This window comes from Myxine glutinosa, chromosome 8 (genome assembly GCF_964187855.1).
Source record: "Myxine glutinosa chromosome 8, kmMyxGlut1.1, whole genome shotgun sequence".
Taxonomy (NCBI): Eukaryota; Metazoa; Chordata; class Myxini; order Myxiniformes; family Myxinidae; genus Myxine; species Myxine glutinosa.
Window position 1 is genome coordinate 90,214,755 of NC_136268.1, and position 17,095 is coordinate 90,231,849.

At 41.0% G+C, this 17,095-nt stretch overlaps 1 protein-coding gene across 1 annotated transcript in view; it reads left to right on the forward strand.

The window, feature by feature from the left end:
* Positions 1-17,095, forward strand: part of CDH23 (cadherin related 23) — a 216,953-nt gene that overhangs the window by 117,342 nt on the left and 82,516 nt on the right. The window lies entirely within an intron of this gene.

The following is a 17,095-nucleotide window of genomic DNA, read 5'->3' on the forward strand; positions in this document are numbered from 1 at the left end:
CCGGGGACCATACCGCTCCATCGTGATTGGACGGGTGCGTGCTAGAGTCGTTAACAACGACAGTCCAGATCCGATTGTTCAAAATTTCAACTCAATCGATCGAAAAATGAACGCAGGGATGCATTTTAAAGGTGCAGTGGCACTAACTGAGTTGCCACGAATATGGCCACGAAATTGCCAATATAGCCATCACAAAATATTTTCCTTAATCAATTGGCTCACAGCATAACCAATCTGCAAGTATTTCATCCGAAGATGTATCTCTGAGGAATTTTAATTAAATAAGTCATTTATAAATCAACGAGTTAATTTATTAAATGATTAATCAATAAATCAAAATTTTCCTTGACAGCCACATCACTTGGTCAGTGTCATGTCCAAATATCAGCTTCCTTACTCAAAAGGTGCCTGAGTTAATGTAATGTAATTACTGTAATAAGATTACTGCAATTACTGTAATGATTACTGTAATTACTGTAATTACCGGAACTGTAATTACTGTAATTACCTCAGGTAATTACTGTAATGTAATTACTGTAATGTAATAAGAAATGTAATTAATTAAATAAGTACTTCATTAATCGCTAATAATTAAATAACTCGTGAATTCTTATCCGATTTACTTAACATTTGAGTGTCCCCAAAACGTTGGAGCAAAACGTTGCAACAACGAAAGTGAAACATTGTAGCGACGTTGTGGAAACGTCAGCAAAACCCAACATTTGAATGTTCCCAAAACGTTGGAGCAAAACGTTGCAACAACGAAAGTGAAACGTTGTGGCGATGTTGTGGAAACGTTAGCAAAACCCAACATTTGAATGTTCCCAAAACGTTGGAGCAAAACGTTGCAACAACGAAAGTGAAACGTTGTGGCGACGTTGTGGAAACGTTAGCAAAACCCAACATTTGAATGTTCCCAAAACGTTGGAGCAAAACGTTGCAACAACGAAAGTGAAACGTTGTGGCGACGTTGTGGAAACGTTAGCAAAACCCAACATTTGAATGTTCCCAAAACGTTGGAGCAAAACGTTGCAACAACGAAAGTGAAACGTTGTGGCGACGTTGTGGAAACGTTAGCAAAACCCAACATTTGAATGTTCCCAAAACGTTGGAGCAAAACGTTGCAACAACGAAAGTGAAACGTTGTGGCGACGTTGTGGAAACGTTAGCAAAACCCAACATTTGAATGTTCCCAAAACGTTCCCAAAAATGTTCTCTCTCTGTCTGTCTCTCTTTCTGTCTGTCTATGTCTCTCTCTGTCTGTCTCTCTCTCTCTGTCTCTCTCTCTGTCTATCTCTCTCTCTTTCTGTCTGTCTCTCTCTCTCTGTCTGTCTCTCTCTGTCTGTCTATCTCTCTCTCTCTGTCTGTCTATCTCTCTCTCTGTCTGTCTGTGGTTCTCTCTGTCTGTCTCTCTCTCTGTCTGTCTCTCTCTGTATGTCTATCTCTCTGTCTGTCTATGTCTCTCTCTGTCTGTCTCTCTCTCACTTTCTGTCTCTCTCTGTCTATCTCTCTCTGTCTGTCTGTCTGTCTCTCTCTATCTGTCTGAATATCATCTTTATCTCTGTCTGTCTCTATGTCTCTCTCTCTTTCTTTCTGTCCCTCTCTCTCTGTCTCTCTGTCTGTTTGTCTCTCTCTATCTATCTCTCTCTGTCTGTCTCTCTCTCACTTTCTGTCTCTCTCTGTCTATCTCTCTCTGTCTGTCTCTCTCTCACTTTCTGTCTCTCTCTGTCTATCTCTCTCTGTCTGTCTGTCTGTCTCTCTCTATCTGTCTGAATATCATCTTTATCTCTGTCTGTCTCTATGTCTCTCTTTCTTTCTGTCTCTCTCTCTCTGTCTCTCTGTCTGTTTGTCTCTCTCTGTCTATCTCTCTCTGTCTGTCTCTCTCTCACTTTCTGTCTCTCTCTGTCTATCTCTCTCTGTCTGTCTGTCTGTCTCTCTCTATCTGTCTGAATATCATCTTTATATCTGTCTGTCTCTATGTCTCTCTCTCTTTCTTTCTGTCTCTCTCTCTCTGTCTCTCTGTCTGTTTGTCTCTCTCTGTCTATCTCTCTCTGTCTGTCTCTCTCTCACTTTCTGTCTCTCTCTGTCTATCTCTGTCTGTCTGTCTGTCTGTCTCTCTCTATCTGTCTGAATATCATCTTTATCTCTGTCTGTCTCTATGTCTCTCTCTCTTTCTTTCTGTCTCTCTCTCTCTGTCTCTCTGTCTGTTTGTCTCTCTCTGTCTATCTCTCTCTGTCTGTCTCTCTCTCACTTTCTGTCTCTCTCTGTCTATCTCTCTCTGTCTGTCTCTCTCTCACTTTCTGTCTCTCTCTGTCTATCTCTCTCTGTCTGTCTGTCTGTCTCTCTCTATCTGTCTGAATATCATCTTTATCTCTGTCTGTCTCTATGTCTCTCTCTCTTTCTTTCTGTCTCTCTCTCTCTCTGTCTCTCTGTCTGTTTGTCTCTCTCTGTCTATCTCTCTCTGTCTGTCTCTCTCTCACTTTCTGTCTCTCTCTGTCTATCTCTCTCTGTCTGTCTGTCTCTCTCTATCTGTCTGAATATCATCTTTATCTCTGTCTGTCTCTATGTCTCTCTCTCTTTCTTTCTGTCTCTCTCTGTCTATCTCTCTCTGTCTGTCTGTCTGTCTCTCTTTATCTGTCTGAATATCATCTTTATCTCTGTCTGTCTCTATGTCTCTCTCTCTTTCTTTCTGTCTCTCTCTCTGTCTCTCTGTCTGTTTGTCTCTCTCTGTCTATCTCTCTCTGTCTGTCTCTCTCTCACTTTCTGTCTCTCTCTGTCTATCTCTCTCTGTCTGTCTGTCTGTCTCTCTCTATCTGTCTGAATATCATCTTTATCTCTGTCTGTCTCTATGTCTCTCTCTCTTTCTTTCTGTCTCTCTCTCTTTGTCTCTCTGTCTGTTTGTCTCTCTCTGTCTGTCTATCTCTCTCTCTCTGTCTCTCTCTCTATGTCTTTCTCTCTCCCTGTCTATCTCTTTCTCTCTGTATTAATTTGTTCAACACTGCAAGTTACATGCATTCTCAAATCCATGATCGTGCTGAAAATATCGTGTACGACATTGGGTGGTTTGCCATTGCCTTCCCCAAAGCGCTTAATTATTGTCTGTCATTTAACCGTGAAGCATGTCTGAAAAGCTTACTCATTTTTATTTTATTTAAATCCCCCTAGCCGTTCCAAAATATAAGCACATTGCAATGGGGGAAAATATAAAAGTGCATTTTTCCCATCCAATTTGACTGAGAAAAAATATCTGTATATAATACTTTCTTTGTCCGCCGCCTTAATCGCACACCTAGAGCGGGCAGCTCAAGTGCTAAACACATGTACCAGCCTTGTACATTCCACGATTCCTGCACCAAATTTTCTCATACTCACTCAAATTAGATCCATTGCACATATCTGTTCATGAAATTTCACAAAAGATCCCAAGTAATTAATATTGCAATGACCTCTAAACATTCCTAAATCATTCCACTTGTTCAAAGAACGTTCATTTCGCAAGAAAGAGCGGGGGCAAGAGACAGGTAGCCGAAATGGAAATGAGGGACAATGAGGGACAGTGAGGGAGTGTCGGTATGCAATTTTCATCCAATCGCCATCTTTCACAATAATTCTGGACCGGCATGAGATGGCGTTGTCTGTCATTAACTTATACGTTGAATCAAACGAGTTTTAGACATGGCGGGAAAACTGAAAAAAAATTATTTATTTATTAATTTAAAACGGGTGTACACGATTGTACACGTGTACGGACCTTACCGAACCGGCAAACAAATCGCCTCATGGTGCACTTCATGAGCCGATTTGCCTGCAGACCAGAGTAAGGCTCTTAACACCCAGCGTATAATGTACGCATCCTCGCAAGCACACGAATAATAGAATCATTTAAAACGTTCCATCCGTGACTTTTACCTATATCGCGGCAAGCCCCACACACACATCCTCCACCATGTTCAGAATTAAACACAGGTTCGTATTTCGTAATGGACCATCCCCAAGACGCCATGCTTACCTTGGCGACGTCCACTCGAAATCCAGCGGTGCCTCCAGATTGTCGTGGAAGTGCAGTGAGACTCAAGACTCCAATGATGTCACAGGTTTACAAAAGATCACAACTTTATTAACTGGTTGTTCACTTCATTCCAATACCAAATAACTACCGTTTAACTCAATGGACCAGGTAACTCTATCCGCATAGTCCCTCTTTCGTGGCTGCAGCGCCGTACTCGTGGTACGCGTTCATTCCGTCGGGCAGGGCTTCTGAGGATGAGTGCTCTTTGACTCAAAGTCTCTTCTGTTTATATGGGCAAACTTCAGTTAATCCTCTGTGCGCTGAAATCGTAATCCCTTCTCCGCAGCAATGTTACTCAGTCATCCTGCTCGCCTTCCTGGCACCAACTCGCTCCTCCCTGCTGCGAGTTCCATTTACCAAACAATAGGGGGGTGCTCCAGCCTGGGGCTGTGACCAGGTGGACAAGAGATTACCATGTTCGTGCACATTCCTGACATTCATTTACGAAATCGTCTATCTGCTTCGTTACCAGTCCCAATCAATGAGTTACCAGTCCCAATCAATGAGTTACATTTCCACAGTAGCAAGTCACACGCGTAACACCGCGCACTTCACTATAATATTAACGTTACGTTATCATTATTTCGAAAATGATATTACTATCAAAAAACCGAGGCCAATTCCTTACTTCCACGATTATTAATATTAGTGCCGAACAACGCTTAGATCATTGATCATGAACCATACACCGCTTCAATCCATTAACCTTCCATTCACGACATTGGGATTAAAGTGTTATGGTTATATTTACTATATTATTATCACGAAAACGACACTACTGAAACGATACACTAATGTATTAAGAAACCTGGGCTTAATTTGTCCGAAGCGGTCCGAAGGTGAGGCTTATCACCTAAGGCCGATACGTACCATACGTATTGTTGGATTTTAACAATCGGTTTGTTTGTGTTTCACACAGAATGAAAAATGTAAAGGTAGAGCATGGTGATTGTGATATATGACAGGTTCGACGATATGTTCGGCATGAACGGCATATAAATCAAAATGGCGGTGTGTGGAGAGTCAGCCGTTGTATGCCGTAATGACATCAGACGTAATCACATCACCCTGTCATGTGACCAGATTCCCAGCTCTGATTGGTATACGTTTTGAGGGGGCATACATACAAACATACAAAAATACATGCATACATACATACATACATACATACATACATACATACATACATACGGACGAACGCTCTTCTAGACAGCTTTGCCCTATGGGCTATGCCGTAAAAAAAACATCAGGGTCTAAGGAAAGTCTGCAAGAGGTTTGAGTGACTGTTGCTCCTGATGCAGGTGAGCTTCAGGACCCGGTCCTATTTTTACTGTTAGGTAAATAGAGGCATTTGGATAGACCATCTTGGATAATTCCTTATGCCATGGGACTCCTCTCAGTTTTTTTATAGTCTACTGATTCATTATCCTTTCAGCACAATAATTCAATGTTCTTCACAGCTTGCACTACAACTTATTTGAAGTACATGTATAACATCAGATTTCTTCCAGATTCGTCAGGGCCGTGTGGCCACAGTCAGAATGGTGATCGGTTTGTCAGGGCAGTGTGGCCACGGTCAGAATGGTGATCGGTTTGTCAGAGCAGTGTGGCCACGGTCAGAATGGTGATCGGTTTGTCAGGGCAGTGTGGCCACGGTCAGAATGGTGATCGGTTTGTCAGGGCAGTGTGGCCACGGTCAGAATGGTGATCGGTTTTTCAGGGCTGTGTGGCCACGGTCAGAATGGTGACCGGTTTGTCAGAGCAGTGTGGCCACAGTCAGAATGGTGATCGGTTTGTCAGAGCAGTGTGGCCACGGTCAGAATGGTGATCGGTTTTTCAGATCAGTGTGGCCACGGTCAGAATGGTGACCGGTTTGTCAGAGCAGTGTGGCCACAGTCAGAATGGTGATCGGTTTGTCAGAGCAGTGTGGCCACGGTCAGAATGGTGATCGGTTTGTCAGGGCAGTGTGGCCACGGTCAGAATGGTGATCGGTTTTTCAGGGCTGTGTGGCCACGGTCAGAATGGTGATCGGTTTGTCACGGCAGTGTGGCCACGGTCAGAATGGTGATCGGTTTGTCAGAGCAGTGTGGGCACAGTCAGAATGGTGATCGGTTTTTCAGATCAGTGTGGCCACGGTCAGAATGGTGATCGGTTTGTCAGAGCAGTGTGGCCACAGTCAGAATGGTGATCGGTTTTTCAGATCAGTGTGGCCACGGTCAGAATGGTGATCGGTTTGTCAGAGCAGTGTGGCCACTGTCAGAATGGTGATCGGTTTGTCAGAGCAGTGTGGCCACGGTCAGAATGGTGATCGGTTTGTCAGAGCAGTGTGGCCATGGTCAGAATGGTGATCGGTTTGTCAGAGCAGTGTGGCCACAGTCAGAATGGTGATCGCTTTGTCAGGGCAGTGTGGCCAGGGTCAGAATGGTGATAGGTTTGTCAGAGCAGTGTGGCCATGGTCAGAATGGTGATCGGTTTGTCAGAGCAGTGTGGCCATGGTCAGAATGGTGATCGGTTTGTCAGAGCAGTGTGGCCACAGTGAGAATGGTGATCGGTTTTTCAGAGCAGTGTGGCCACAGTCAGAATGGTGATCGGTTTGTCAGAGCAGTGTGGCCATGGTCAGAATGGTGATCGGTTTGTCAGAGCAGTGTGGCCACAGTGAGAATGGTGATCGGTTTTTCAGAGCAGTGTGGCCACAGTCAGAATGGTGATCGGTTTTTCAGGGCTGTGTGGCCACGGTCAGAATGGTGCTCGGTTTGTCACGGCAGTGTGGCCACGGTCAGAATGGTGATCGGTTTGTCAGAGCAGTGTGGCCACAGTCAGAATGGTGATCGGTTTGTCAGAGCAGTGTGGCCACAGTCAGAATGGTGATCGGTTTTTCAGATCACTGTGGCCACAGTCAGAATGGTGATCGGTTTGTCAGAGCAGTGTGGCCACGGTCAGAATGGTGATCGGTTTGTCAGGGCAGTGTGGCCACGGTCAGAATGGTGATCGGTTTTTCAGGGCTGTGTGGCCACGGTCAGAATGGTGATCGGTTTGTCAGAGCAGTGTGGCCACGGTCAGAATGGTGATCGGTTTGTCATGGCAGTGTGGCCACGGTCAGAATGGTGATCGGTTTGTCAGAGCAGTGTGGCCACAGTCAGAATGGTGATCGGTTTGTCAGAGCAGTGTGGCCACAGTCAGAATGGTGATCGGTTTTTCAGATCAGTGTGGCCACGGTCAGAATGGTGATCGGTTTGTCAGAGCAGTGTGGCCACAGTCAGAATGGTGATCGGTTTTTCAGATCAGTGTGGCCACAGTCAGAATGGTGATCGGTTTGTCAGAGCAGTGTGGCCACGGTCAGAATGGTGATCGGTTTGTCAGGGCAGTGTGGCCACGGTCAGAATGGTGATCGGTTTTTCAGGGCTGTGTGGCCACGGTCAGAATGGTGATCGGTTTTTCAGGGCTGTGTGGCCACGGTCAGAATGGTGATTGGTTTGTCACGGCAGTGTGGCCACGGTCAGAATGGTGATCGGTTTGTCAGAGCAGTGTGGCCACAGTCAGAATGGTGATCGGTTTGTCAGAGCAGTGTGGCCACAGTCAGAATGGTGATCGGTTTTTCAGATCAGTGTGGCCACGGTCAGAATGGTGATCGGTTTGTCAGAGCAGTGTGGCCACTGTCAGAATGGTGATCGGTTTGTCAGAGCAGTGTGGCCACGGTCAGAATGGTGATCGGTTTGTCAGAGCAGTGTGGCCATGGTCAGAATGGTGATCGGTTTGTCAGAGCAGTGTGGCCACAGTCAGAATGGTGATCGCTTTGTCAGGGCAGTGTGGCCAGGGTCAGAATGGTGATCGGTTTGTCAGAGCAGTGTGGCCATGGTCAGAATGGTGATCGGTTTGTCAGAGCAGTGTGGCCACGGTCAGAATGGTGATCGGTTTGTCAGAGCAGTGTGGCCACGGTCAGAATGGTGATCGGTTTGTCAGAGCAGTGTGGCCATGGTTAGAATGGTGATCGGTTTGTCAGAGCAGTGTGGCCACAGTGAGAATGGTGATCGGTTTTTCAGAGCAGTGTGGCCACAGTCAGAATGGTGATCGGTTTGTCAGAGCAGTGTGGCCATGGTCAGAATGGTGATCGGTTTGTCAGGGCAGTGTGGCCACAGTCAGAATGGTGATCGCTTTGTCAGGGCAGTGTGGCCAGGGTCAGAATGGTGATCGGACCCTGGCTTCACAAAGGCAGGGATAGACCATCTTGTATAATGGGGGATCTCAGATATGCTTTGGGGAGAGCGATTGCCTGTCTCTGTGACATGGACCTGTTCAAGATAATTTTATGCAACAACAACAACAACGATACCCCACATAGTGTTATTATTTTGTATGCAGCATGTGGCTGCTAGTTGCATCATTGCTGGGAACCTGGCCATTCCGCTGATGCAGTGCCTGCTGTTTCTAGTAAGCTGGTAGCCATTTTTGCCGACTTCGGAAGGATGACAGGCTGAGTCAACCCACCTGGTGTTATTTCACAGCACGACAGGGGCTCAAACTCAAGACCCTAAGATCTTAAGCCAGCCACCTTAGCCGTTAAGCCCCCCATGCAGTGTTCAATTATAACACTTCAATTTTAATTTAACTAGGGCGTGCCCGTACGTGGGTGCAAAAAAACATGCGTGCAAACAACAACAACAAAAAAAAACTTTGAAACCACGTGGCAGTAACGACCACAGAACCCCCCCCCTCTATTTACATGAAATGGTTTGGTCCATTCGCAAAGCCAAAGCGAACGGCTTGCGAGTACGGTAGAACCCCCCCCCCCCCTCTATTTACATGAAATGGTTTGGTTCATTCGCAAAGCCAAAGCGAACGGCGAACGGCTAAATCGCCATAGCTCGGTAACTACTTCTCCGATTAATATGAAACCTTGAAAAGGCACATCCTCAGGTCCCCAGCAATATACCTGGCAAGTTTCAAGTATATCGGACCCGTGGTTGTCGAGAAACAGCGGTCACAGACAAACAAACACACAGACACACACACAGACACACACACAGACACACACACACACAGAGATTACTGGAATTATAGATAGACTAGGGCGTGCCCGTACGTGGGTGCAAAAAAACATGCGTGCAAACAACAACAACAAAAAAAAACTTTGAAACCACGTGGCAGTAACGACCACAGAACCCCCCCCTCTATTTACATGAAATGGTTTGGTCCATTCGCAAAGCCAAAGCGAACGGCTTGCGAGTACGGTAGAACCCCCCCCCTCTATTTACATGAAATGGTTTGGTTCATTCGCAAAGCCAAAGCGAACGGCGAACGGCTAAATCGCCATAGCTCGGTAACTACTTCTCCGATTAATATGAAACCTTGAAAAGGCACATCCTCAGGTCCCCAGCAATATACCTGGCAAGTTTCAAGTATATCGGACCCGTGGTTGTCGAGAAACAGCGGTCACAGACAAACAAACACACAGACACACACACAGACACACACACAGACACACACACACACAGAGATTACTGGAATTATAGATAGATGGTTTGGTCCATTCGCAAAGCCAAAGCGAACGGCGAACGGCTAAATCGCCATAGCTCGGTAACTACTTCTCCGATTAATATGAAACCTTGAAAAGGCACATCCTCAGGTCCCCAGCAATATACCTGGCAAGTTTCAAGTATATCGGACCCGTGGTTGTCGAGAAACAGCGGTCACAGACAAACAAACACACAGACACACACAGAGACACACACACACACAGAGATTACTGGAATTATAGATAGATAATGATTTTAAATATCGTTTTTTTAAAATCTGGACGTTTAGGGCTATTTAGGGCTAAATCTGGACGTTTAAATATCGTTTCAATTTAAATAAAGGTTAAAAGAGTTTTAAAGGCGTATAAATAAATAAATTCCATGTTTCACCGCCATTTTACACAGTGTCTATTACATCACCCAATCTAACACAGTTGCGTTAATTATTTGTGCCTGGTGTTTGTGTCCTTCATGGCATCATTAAAACAGTAAGTTTCCTCTTTGGAATGATTTTCAATTTTGGTTGACTGCCAGGCAGGCAGACAGAGTAAAAATATTATCTCACTCCTCTCTGCGCATGTGCAAATTAAATAAAAATAAAATAAAAGCCAAGGTACGGTAAAACGGCAAACTTAGCCTCATATTCATGTTCCGATTCATGTTCGAAATATAACATTCGATTTAAAGAAGTTGTTCCTTCATCATAAACTGACGATCATTAACTGATAAGACACACGGACGTACATTAACCAATTGCTTACCCACGCTTTTCACTTCGCATTTGCTGGATAATGATTTTGTTAAGTTCATATTGGGCCTATGCTGCTGCCGTGTGTAGTATGATTGGAACCCAAGACCTCTTAACACTACAATACAGTTTCTCACTGGACATATCCCGTTTCGAGCATTCAGTCCTGTTTCCCAAGCTCATCTCTTCTCTCAATGATTCTTATTCTTCACATATATTGACACAAAATTATTACAATCTGTGTTCACCAGATATCCCATGGGCTGCGATGATAGCTCAGAAGGAGCAGACTCGCCTTTGAGTTGTCTATTCTGGGCATGATTCCTGATCCGACTATAAACTTGCATCCAAATATTTCCAGGCGAGGCTTATGGCACAATTAATGATTTACGCCATCCTTTGGCGATGACGTCAACCTGGCTTGTCCGTGTGCACCAGCTCATATTTGCTGGAGAAAGATATAGACCCCCCACACATTTTGTGTGTGGCAAAACCGGTTCCTACATCCATATCATTAAACTAATTGAAATACGACCCTTAACCCAAGTGGAATTTAACAATTGTTACGGATTCGTCACTTCCGTTGTTGTGGTTCTCATCCACTGTAAACATTTTTGGTTGCATGTACTATTATTGTTATCGTTTAGGTGAATTAGAGATAACTGTTTTCAAAAGGTAAAAAAAGTTAGTGTTTTAAAAGAAACCGTAAACCGGATCGGGAACCGGACGAAGAAGAAGAGGAAGAAGAGGAGGAAGAAGAGGCGGAGCGAGTGAGGTCGGAGAAGGAGCCGAGCTGCGTTGAAGTTTTGAGCAAACGCTGGCGAACGGGAGTCACGAGCGAACTTTGGGTTTCCTGGGAAAGGGATTCCTGCGACAGAGTTGTTATCGCTATGACCGATAAACCTGCGTGACAGGTTTTGCGGTTGATTCCGAAGAGAATCATTGGAGTGCCGTTACGTCTCGAGAACGGACCGTTGGCCATTTTGCCTCACGCTGGATTTTCGCATTGCTCTAGGCTCTTCACCTTGCTTCAACCATTCCACCGCATCCAGACGTTAACCTGGTGTGTGTGTGTAACGTGGATTTTGAGTGGGAAATTGCGGTTCGCCGATTGGGAGCCATTGAACGTCCATACCCAAAGGTGTGATTTCCCAGTCGCCTCTTGAGGACACTTTTGCCTATTTTTGGCAGTGTGACTGTCAACCGAGTGGGATTCTGGTCTCGATACAACATCGTTCTGACGATCACTGGAGCGTGGATCGACTTTCGTTTGAAGCTGGGACAGAGACATTGGGAATGTTATTTTTGCTCACTTGGAGCACAGTGAGTTATATTGTACGAAATTGATGGTACCATCATAGGAATGATATATTGGTTGTACAATTGATTAATATTGTTATTGTACTGTTATTCTTGTGTGACCTTTATACAATACTTGTTTGTTGGTAACAATTGGTGTGGTTTCACCATTGATCTTTGACATACAGAATAACACATCTTTCTGCCGTGACTCCTCTCGGGGCTCGGAGGTACAACGTGACCGGGGTTTGGGGAGGAGCACGTAACACAATGTTGGTTATAATTATCCAAAAAGACTGTCTGGTAAATAATATTGGATGCTCTGTCCTTATGTTCATATGTCCACCCTCACCACCTCACCTTGTCCAATCCCATTAATGGGTTTATATTAAGGACCAATGTCACAGATTTTGAGAAAATTTTTGACAGTAATATAAAATGTTGGTGTTGATTTTTTTACAAAGGGGAGCATCGTAGGAATCAGAAACCAATCAATCATCAAGATACTCTTGCACACCAACATTACAGGAAACATCTATATGAACCATTTGGGTAGCAGGGTAGCTGTTTTTCAGATACCTCAGGGACTGACGTCCCTGCCCTATGTGAGTCCCGGGCTCAGCTGGCTCCGGCAGACAGTACCTGGCATGGGCCCCTTGTCCCAGGTAACGGATCCCCACTGCCTTGTAGTGGAAGCCGCTTTAGGCTAAGGCTATAAGAAGGACACTCAGATATCAAACCACACCTGTAGGTCAGCCTGGGCAGCACTACATCATGGATAAATGTGCCCATGAAAGTCAGTGGTGGCACCAATTTAGGTATCACTGCGCAGCATCTGCAGACAGCTGTGTCCACTTTGGACATCAAGGGCAGTCGTCATCATACCAACGACCTGGCCAGTCTGCTGTACCTACAGTATGTGCATCAGACTTCACATTGTATTTACTGCAACTGCAGCCAACGATGCTCATAGGAATAGAGTGGGAGAGGGATAGCACACAACTCTGTCACTTTAATCGCTTCTCTGTGCAGGTTTTACCCTTCACTGGCACCAGCTCAATTGCTCACCTGCTCACCACCCATTTTTAACCATACAACCATCGCAAAACGCACAATGCTTGTGAGAATGCCAACGAAGGGAAGAGATTTGTCGAAAGTGACAACTCGCACCATCATCATGCATACGAACCATATTCATACCCACTTTTTTGTATTTTTGAACTTGTTGCAATACCATTGTACATAATTCTTCAACATCATTGCACATCATTTTTCAATACCATTGCACATCATTTTTCAATACCATGATACATCATTTTTCAACACCAATGTACATCATTTTTCAATACCATTGTACATCATTTTTCAATACCATTGTACATCATTTTTCAATACCATTGTACATCATTTTTCAACACCATTGTACATCATTTTTCAACACCATTGTACATCATTTTTCAATACCATTATACATCATTTTTCAATACCATTATACATCATTTTTCAATACCATTGTACATCATTTTTCAACACCATTGTACATCATTTTTCAACACCATTGTACATCATTTTTCAATACCATTATACATCATTTTTCAACACCATTGTACATCATTTTTCAATACATTTATACATCATTTTTCAACACCATTGTACATCATTTTTCAATACATTTATACATCATTTTTCAATACCATTGTACATCATTTTTCAATACCATTGTACATCATTTTTTAACACCATTGTACATCATTTTTCAACACCATTGTACATCATTTTTCAACACCATTGTACATCATTTTTCAATACCATTATACATCATTTTTCAACACCATTGTACATCATTTTTCAATACATTTATACATCATTTTTCAACACCATTGTACATCATTTTTCAATACATTTATACATCATTTTTCAATACCATTGTACATCATTTTTCAATACCATTGTACATCATTTTTTAACACCATTGTACATCATTTTTCAACACCATTGTACATCATTTTTCAATACCATTATACATCATTTTTCAACACCATTGTACATCATTTTTCAATACATTTATACATCATTTTTCAACACCATTGTACATCATTTTTCAATACATTTATACATCATTTTTCAATACCATTGTACATCATTTTTCAACACCATTGTACATCATTTTTCAATACCATTGTGCATCATTTTTCAACATCATTGTACATCATTTTTCAATACCATTGTACATCATTTTTCAATACCATTGTACATCCTTTTTCAACACCATTGTACATCATTTTTCAATACCATTGTACATCATTTTTCAATACCATTGTACATCATTTTTCAATACCATTGTACATCATTTTTTAACACCATTGTACATCATTTTTCAACACCATTGTACATCATTTTTCAACACCATTGTACATCATTTTTCAATACCATTATACATCATTTTTCAACACCATTGTACATCATTTTTCAATACATTTATACATCATTTTTCAACACCATTGTACATCATTTTTCAATACATTTATACATCATTTTTCAATACCATTGTACATCATTTTTCAATACCATTGTACATCATTTTTTAACACCATTGTACATCATTTTTCAACACCATTGTACATCATTTTTCAATACCATTATACATCATTTTTCAACACCATTGTACATCATTTTTCAATACATTTATACATCATTTTTCAACACCATTGTACATCATTTTTCAATACATTTATACATCATTTTTCAATACCATTGTACATCATTTTTCAACACCATTGTACATCATTTTTCAATACCATTGTGCATCATTTTTCAACATCATTGTACATCATTTTTCAATACCATTGTACATCATTTTTCAATACCATTGTACATCCTTTTTCAACACCATTGTACATCATTTTTCAATACCATTATACATCATTTTTCAACACCATTGTACATCATTTTTCAATACATTTATACATCATTTTTCAACACCATTGTACATCATTTTTCAATACCATTGTGCATCATTTTTCAACACCATTGTACATCATTTTTCAATACCATTGTGCATCATTTTTCAACATCATTGTACATCATTTTTCAATACCATTGTACATCATTTTTCAATACCATTGTACATCATTTTTCAACACCATTGTACATCATTTTTCAATACCATTGTACATCATTTTTCAACACCATTGTACTTCATTTTTCAACACCATTGTACATCATTTTTCAACACCATTGTACATCATTTTTCAATACCATTGTACATCATTTTTCAACACCATTGTACATCATTTTTCAACACCATTGTACATCATTTTTCAATACCATTGTACATCATTTTTCAACACCATTGTACATCATTTTTCAATACCATTGTACATCATTTTTCAACACCATTGTACATCATTTTTCAATACCATTGTACATCATTTTTAAATACCATTGTACATCATTTTTCAATACCATTGCACATCATTTTTCAATACCATTGTACATCATTTTTCAATACCATTATACATCATTTTTCAATACCATTGCACATAATTTTTCAACACCATTGTACATCATTTTTCAATACCATTATGCATCATTTTTCAACACCATTGCACATCATTTTTCAACACCATTGTACATCATTTTTCAATACCATTGTACATCATTTTTCAATACCATTGTACATCATTTTTAAATACCATTGTACATCATTTTTCAATACCATTGTACATCATTTTTAAATACCATTGTACATCATTTTTCAATACCATTGCACATCATTTTTCAATACCATTGTACATCATTTTTCAATACCATTGTACATCATTTTTCAATACCATTATGCATCATTTTTCAACACCATTGCACATCATTTTTCAACACCATTGTACATCATTTTTCAATACCATTATGCATCATTTTTCAACACCATTGTACATCATTTTTCAACACCATTGTACATCATTTTTCAACACCATTGTACATCATTTTTCAATACCATTGCACATCATTTTTCAACACCATTGTACATCATTTTTCAATACCATTATGCATCATTTTTCAACACCATTGTACATCTTTTTCAATACCATTGTACATCATTTTTCAATACCATTGTACATCATTTTTAAATACCATTGTACATCATTTTTCAATACCATTATGCATCATTTTTCAATACCATTGCACATCATTTTTCAATACCATTGTACATCATTTTTCAATACCATTATACATCATTTTTCAATACCATTGTACATCATTTTTCAACACCATTGCACATCATTTTTCAATACCATTATGCATCATTTTTCAACACCATTGTACATCATTTTTCAATACCGTTGTACATCATTTTTCAATACCATTGTACATCATTTTTAAATACCATTGTACATCATTTTTCAATACCATTGCACATCATTTTTCAATACCATTGTACATCATTTTTCAATACCATTATACATCATTTTTCAATACCATTGCACATCATTTTTCAACACCATTGTACATCATTTTTCAATTCCATTATGCATCATTTTTCAACACCATTGTACATCATTTTTCAATACCATTGTACATCATTTTTCAATACCATTGTACATCATTTTTAAATACCATTATGCATCATTTTTCAACACCATTGTACATCATTTTTCAATACCATTGCACATCATTTTTCAATACAATTGCACATCATTTTTCAATACCATTGTACATCATTTTTCAACACGATTCCACATCATTTTTCAATACCATTGTACATCATTTTTCAACACCATTGTACATCATTTTTCAACACCATTGTACATCATTTTTCAACACCATTGTACATCATTTTTCAATACCATTATGCATCATTTTTCAATACCATTGTACATCATTTTTCAACACCATTGTACATCATTTTTCAATACCATTATGCATCATTTTTCAATACCATTGTACATCATTTTTCAATACCATTATGCATCATTTTTCAATGCCATTATGCATCAACAGGACAACATCCCTCATCCTTCAGATAGAAGGCAGCAGCTTCTTCCCTCTCTTCAGATGTTGACAAAATCACAAACTAGCCAAATACTTGGAATATGCCTTTTAATCCTGAGAAATCCCATATACTCACTATCTTTCCAAAAAACCAAAAACCCTCCCATCTACTTTCTCAACAACCCTCTCAAAGAGGTTATAAGTTCAGTCACTCAAACTCTTGGGTCTCACTATCAGCCATGATCTTTCTTGGGCAAACCACACTTTTAAGTGACTTCTAAGACCTAAGTTGTCACTGACTTGGTATCATCCGTCATTCAAAGTCCTTCCTTGGCACACTGTAACTCATATCCACCGATAAGGACTTCATCCGTAGCTTGATGTAATAATGCTGTCCCCTCTGGGCCTCACACCTTGCTCAGCTTGATGCTATGAAAACGGACAAATTGATTAGATTTTGGTGAAGATCTGGATCCG